Source organism: Ischnura elegans, chromosome 8, assembly GCF_921293095.1.
Source record: "Ischnura elegans chromosome 8, ioIscEleg1.1, whole genome shotgun sequence".
Classification (NCBI taxonomy): Eukaryota; Metazoa; Arthropoda; class Insecta; order Odonata; family Coenagrionidae; genus Ischnura; species Ischnura elegans.
In genome coordinates, this window is record NC_060253.1 from 34,142,013 (window position 1) to 34,148,855 (window position 6,843).

The 6,843-nt window shown below is 39.1% G+C and overlaps 1 protein-coding gene across 2 annotated transcripts in view; it reads left to right on the top strand.

The window, feature by feature from the left end:
• LOC124164363 (autophagy-related protein 16-1) overlaps positions 1-6,331 on the top strand; it is a 427,221-nt gene extending 420,890 nt beyond the window's left edge. For both annotated transcript variants that reach the window (XM_046541655.1, XM_046541656.1), the window contains one exon: positions 5,823-6,331. The gene's annotated coding sequence lies outside the window, so the exon portion shown is untranslated. The remainder of the gene's footprint in view (positions 1-5,822) is intronic.
• Positions 6,332-6,843: the final 512 nt, after the last annotated feature.

The window sequence follows — 6,843 nt, forward strand, 5'->3', positions numbered from 1 at the left end:
CCTATTATTTTTTTATTGCCTAAATCGAAAGATTATTACTCCTGGAGTTCGTACCTATTTTTAAATGAAGATATCTATTTTTCGCGATTAAATGAAAAGTGAAAAATTTCAAGCCCGCGAAAACACGACGCGTAAGTACTAAGTATGAATGCCGGGAAATCTCTCCGTCTGGCTCCCGCTGCCGCCCTGTGAGGTGTCCTTGAAGCGAGGCTTAGCGCTGATACGACGCAGGCTGCTAGCGGGTAGCTGAGTACCCTGCTGGCTGGTAGCGCTTGGCTTAAATAAGGATTATTAATACCCTATCAAATGAAGGAAACTTTCAGACCATGGGCAATTTTAATAGGTGATTATTAAGACATGTTTCCCTGAGCTCTGCGCCTCATGCATGCATTGGTAACCTCAGACGATGTATAACTCCTATCTTCTCGTATGGAAACTAGGTCCCTGTGACGTCACGTGGAGTGGCATCGCATGGGCGCCAATCTGGCCCTTTTCAAATGAGGATAAAAATGGACCATAGCCATTCGTCTAAACCGGTATTTCTAAAACGAAATAATTTGTTTATTATGAATGCACTAATGGTGGGTAACGAATCGCAATCAATGCCTTTCGTTTTCTTTGATGAAGGAAACCACCCTATTATCTGGGCTAATAATGGGGAGAGGCGGCATGAATACATAATCAGAAAACACAGATAATCCAAACTTTACTTTTATTTCATGTAATTTTCATAATTTACGTTAATCAAACAATCTATTATTACTCACGCACATTATCTATTATTTTGGAGATTCTAATGTAAATACCTAATTAGCGCGATGAAGCATATTATTTAAAAGATGCAAATATCTGGGCACTCTTGCATCTGATTTTAAAAAATAAAGATCGCAGAAAACTTCTAAAGACTGTGAACTCGTGCATGGATAATCTGCAACCTGGATGAACTGCAGCCGGATAATCGGGAGTCTGCTGTATTACATAGCTGAATAGTCCAAAATCCCTACATTCATTTCATGTCATAAATCTTCTCCTCACAGACAGATAATGAAATGACAAAGTTCAAATTTCTGACACTAGTGGTGTGGGGTCCTGCCACATTCAAATTCTTTCTGAAAATAGTTCTCATTACGGCTCTCTTTCTCTAGTATTTTTAAATAAAAATGTGTGAAAGGAAACCAAAGGATGGGTTGCTATGGCTGATAAACACGAGTAACTGTTTTAGTGGGCAAATTACTTTTTTTAGTCAGCACATTGTGTTTCAGATAGCGGGAAAACAAAATAAACACAGCATAAATCCAGGGTACATTGGAGAGATAGGAAATTTGATGGGACCAAAAAAAAAACATTCAATTTGTAAAAACATAAATTCCAACAACACAAATACTGTATATAATTGAAAACTCGAGGACCGGGTTGGTGTGGTGGCTAGAGTGTTGGCTTCCCACCCGGTGGGCTCGGGTTCAAATCCCGGCAGTGGCAGAGAATTTTCAGAGACTGCACGATCCTGGCTTGAATGTTGAGTGGAGGACATTTCAAGCGCAGCACTTCGTCCGTCGGATGGGACGTTAAGCCGTGGTCCCCTTGGCGCCTTTCGTTAATAGCAGGCTAATGCCGACGCCGGGTTTCTCTCCACCCTTCCTTCCGTACCCTTCTCTCATGGTGCAAATGACCTCAGCTGTCGGTCACCTCCTCCAAATACCATACCATACCATTGAAAACTCTTGAGTACAGGGAACACAACTAAACCGTTGGCCATCCTTCATCAGACTCCCTAAGTCTTTAGCTTCCCCACGCTGGGTCATCAGATTCACTTTTTCCTCCCTGACTCCTTTTCTGAGTGACCCCACGTCTCACAGCCCGCCCTCTTCTCAACCTTAAGAATGATAATGACCCTCTGTGATGGTCCCTCCCCCATGGCCACAGCTGCTTTTTCCATGCTCACCTCCCGGAGAGCGAATGATCTATCAGCTACGCCTAACACTGGCTGCCTCAACCCAAGGAACAAATGTGTTAATACAAGATAATCCAAGGGAGCCAACAAGAGAGTCTGGGTTGTGTCGCTCACTATATGAATCTTTTGATGACATGATGCATTGATTTGCCCGCCTAATGTTTTAAGACGATTTGATAATTTATTGGAGCAATGAAATGCAGTAGAAGATCGATAATTCAGAATGCTTGGGACAAGAGGCATTTCAGATTTACGATATTTCCTGTAAAGAGATCAGTTATCTGGATGTAGGCAACACTGCAACACAGAAAATATATTTTATTCAGAACGTGCATTGGCAGAAGCAATGCATTGTTGGACAAATGGTCAAGTAATGAAAAAAAAACCAATCAAATTCGTGAAACTGATGATTAAACGTGATTAAAGAAGATTAAAACCATTGGAAAAAGCTCTTCGTCTGTAAATTGGGATGATCAGAATTGGTAGGAAGATAAGTCGTGAAAGTAATCTCAATGAAATCATCACTAAATGGTAGGAAAAGGGAACAACATTTTTACAATCCGGCTAGAACAACAATATATCCCCTCAATCTGTGAACACAATTTTTATTTGCAAGATTTTGGTTCATATCTAAGTCTTTTTTTTTCTAGTGAAAGCCCTAATTTCTGCTCCCACAATCAGTTGCTCAATGTTTTGGATAAATACGTACAGGGACGATTAATTTTTCAAGAATGAAAACTCAGGTTTATGTGGTTTGATCATCTGGTTTCCCTCTGCTCTGCTGCAATTTCCCTTGAAATGGGGAAACAGAGTCCGTGATAGGTAATAGATCGCTATTTAGGCGAATAATTAGGGGCACGAAAGTGGGGCTGGACAATGGCTGAAGAGGTTGTCAAAATTCACTCTACTGTCAACTGCCCCAATGGCAATACGAAGGGGAGTTAAATTTCTATAAATAAATGAGCTCTCAAGAACTCAATTGTCATACGATATCCTCTGCACCTCATACTAGGTTCTACAAAGTTTTTTATGTCAGAAAAATGTTCACATTGTGTGTTTAAACACCCTGTTATCTGTCACCAAGATTTTATCCGTAGACCCTATGGTGGATGGTATTTTACTTAACCCACTACACCAGCGGAATGATTGAGTTCTCTGGGAGGCTCACCAAAATGTGTTTACAAATCTCCCAATGAGAGAAAACTACATTCTAGGTGAGATGCAGGCAAAGCATGCTTTGGGGAAAATGAGGAGAAATTCTTGATTGGGTTTTTTACGTGAGGTCTTACGGCAGTGCTTGTGATTGAATGGTATATTTCTCTGGTACAAAAAGAATGTATGTACTTTAACAAATGCACCATAAAACTTGCATGATGAATGTCTTTACTCAATGGTGATTGCATATAAGTCTTATGATGGATTGTATGATTGTGAACAATTTTTAAATTAACTAAGAAAAGGAAGGAAGGAATAATTAGATGGAATGGTTAGCCCCATTCTTCCTTTGCTCAAAAAAATCAAAGATGGACTCAAATTTGAGAAAACCATATCCTGCGTTGGATTTTATTCAGGAGTCTGATTTTGGCTTGCTGTCAAAGTTGTCTCCGTGGCGTACAGAATTTGTGGATTTCTCAATATTCTGGGTTATCGCCGCATTTCGTGGTCAGAGGTGATGACAGTTTCGCCAGGATTCCACCAGGTGTCTTCAGGTTAAAGTGGTGCTTTCGGTGTTTTTGCCACGTATATATAGCTCTCCCTCCTCGCGGCAGGAGTACAGCGGCACTCTCTTGGAGTGTTTAGAAATCCAACCAATCACGGCGCAGCAGCAAGGGTAACTGGCCAACAACACCGCGGTCGTGAGGAGGGAGAGATATACAGTGGAACTTGTTTAGTACGTTTTTGAAGGGACCACAAAAAATGAACGTACTAACCAGGAAAACGTGCTAACGAGGAAAGTAAAAAATAGCAGTCGGGGTAGTTGCAATCTGTGGAAAAGTCGTCATAATTACAATTACTATCGGTAGTTCTCGTAGGATCGCCTTCCTGAACTCTTTTCACCTTTAAAATCACGAAAATGAGCGCTACATTGAAAAAATACCATGTGACTAAAAATCACAATGTTTCATAGAGTTCCCGAAGACAATTACATTACAAAAACGGCCTCTTTCTCCCGTGATTTATCCTATATGTATTTGTAGAAAGAGGACAAGTGAAGCTAAGTCATTTCTTTTTTGTCACAGCATACTCGGAGAATATAACAACAACCCTGAGTATGTCAACGGGTTGTTTTTAAACATCATAAAAGTTGGACAAAATTTTATTAACCTTAAATTACGGCAACAGCCGTACACATTCGCTTCTGGAATAAAGCCATATCGATTGTTATATTGATCGATATATCGAATAATAGCACGCAAGATTATTAGATTACGACGTAATTACAAGAAGATTTTATATTATACAGTTGAAATTTACTTTAAAAATTTGTTTAATGTCGTCTGCTTTCGTGCCGAGATCAAGTATTTTTAAGCTAAGCTTCGCGTGGAGATCCAGAGCATCGTCTGCTCCCGTCCAGACGATCCAGAGCATCGTCGAGTTTATGGAGTACGTGCAGTACTGCCTGTGGTACTGCTTTAGATAAAGTGGGAATTGGATAAGACTCATTTCTTCATCATGATAACTCGTGCAATAGCAACGATTGCCCACTCGTGAAATTTGTGCGCAGTGGGCACTCCAGAGGCAACAGAAGGTGAGGAGCTCGGGGTGGGGAAAATTGGGGCTTGTCATTGGCTGCAGTTTTGCATAGTCAGACATTCCTGATAAATGGCCGCCTTTTATTATTTATCACGTCATAAGAATTGAGAAATACATTTGGATAAATCACGGTCGAAGAAAGATATGTGGAATTAATGCAAGAATGTTAATGGCTAGTAATAATAAATTAAAATCATGCATTCGGAGCTTTACGACCCTTAAGGAGATACTGGATAACGAATTGCGGGTTGCGTCACGGCTAGCATTTGAGCGTACTAACCAGGAAAGCGCAATTTTTTCAAACGTACTAACCAAATACTTTTGCCTGTATTTTGTTCCGATGGTACCGGGACCGAGAGAAATCGTCGTACTAAGGAGGAAAACGTACTAAGGAGGAACGTACTAACCAAGTTCCACTGTATATACACGGTGTAACTTTTTAAAATCTTCGCTGCTTTATAAACAAATAATACCAATACAATTCGAAACAAACTCTATATTTTGAAACTTAGAGCATAAAACCAACATCAAAAGCCACCATGATATCACAATTCCATTTATATCTACCACCACCACTCTTCTGAACCACCGCCATGAACTGCATCAGCGTGGATCCTGAGTTCCGCTATATTCCGCTCCTCCCGCTCTCTTCTCCTCTCGTAGGCGCCTCCCCTTCTCTGCTTTCTCTTCCTTTCTCTGCTACACCGCCACCTTTCTTTAAACACGTCTGCCTCCTTCAACTCTCTATACACAACTCCCCGTTTTCCTTCACAACAATCCCCCCGTCCCTCACTACCATTGTCAGTTTTAAATTATATAAAAACAATATGGTGGCTTGTTTATGTTATGTTACAACGGCAAAAACACCGAAAGCACCACTTCGACCTGAAGACGCCTGGTGGAATCCTGGCGAAACTGTCGTCACCTCTGACCATGAAACGCGGCGATGACCTGGAAAATGGGGAAATCACAAATTGCTATCAAAGTGTCTTCTCTTCCAGGTAATTGGCTCTATTTGTGTGTAAAGAGCAAAATATTTTCACTGTATGGCACATCAAACATTTCCTCCCCAGTGAGTCTGGAGACTGTGTGTAATTTGCATTCTCTTGCATTGCAGATTATCCTCGAGCTCCTGCTGAGAACTGTTGGACTGCCAAAATGCATTTGAGGCTTGTGCAGGATTGTTTGTGATTTGATAATTGTCGACCAAATATGGATATAAGTGTACAAGGTTATTGATAATACTATTAAGCTTTGCAAAGGTGTTTGAAAAATGAACAAAATGATGGTGATATTTGTTTTACATGTGAAGATAACTATGCATAATAATGTATTTCCACTAAAGGAGTTATTTGCCTTTAGTTTTTATGATGTAACATTTGAAATTCTTTACACGTCAGAAGATTAAGAGCTATTCTTGGAATTTTGCAAGCCATCTTTTCTGCGGGTAGTAAGATATTTTCAAGCTGAATGAAAATATGCTTTAAATAAATGAAATAGCTCTTTTCTAAAAGCAAAGACTTATTGAGGGTACATTTTAAAGCCTGAAAGTTTTGCATTAATTTATCAATAAGGATTTATTTATATACATTTTTCTTTATAAAATATATGAATTAATTAAAATGATGTGCCATATTTTCATTTTAAGCTGGTGTTTTTGCTGCTATTTCCTTATTGTTTTTATCCAATCACAGGTGTTGGGTTGAATACAAATTATAAAATGAAGAGTATTGCTTGAAAGAAGTACTTACTCTATGACATGAAGTACAACTCTTCCAAGAATAATCATTTTTTGTGTTTATGAGAAGTCACGTGCATATATTTACATTCATAGGTATAATTTACAATTTTTGATCCAATAATATGGGTACTTCATGTGTTTTTACGTTTCCGCCTCCTTTTTTAATTCCAGGTATAAAACGCATATATTCGTCGTGAACAAATAATGAATATGAAGTAACTTTTTGATTTCAACTTATGTTTGATCCATGAAAAATTCTAAAATGGGTAAAATGCTATGATTGATTTTAATTTTAAATGAGATCTCCAAATGTACCTTTGGGTTGTTACTGCTGAAGGTAGTAATTTTGGATCTGTGCACCGCAGTATTTTGACTTCACCTGAATAGGTTAGATTTT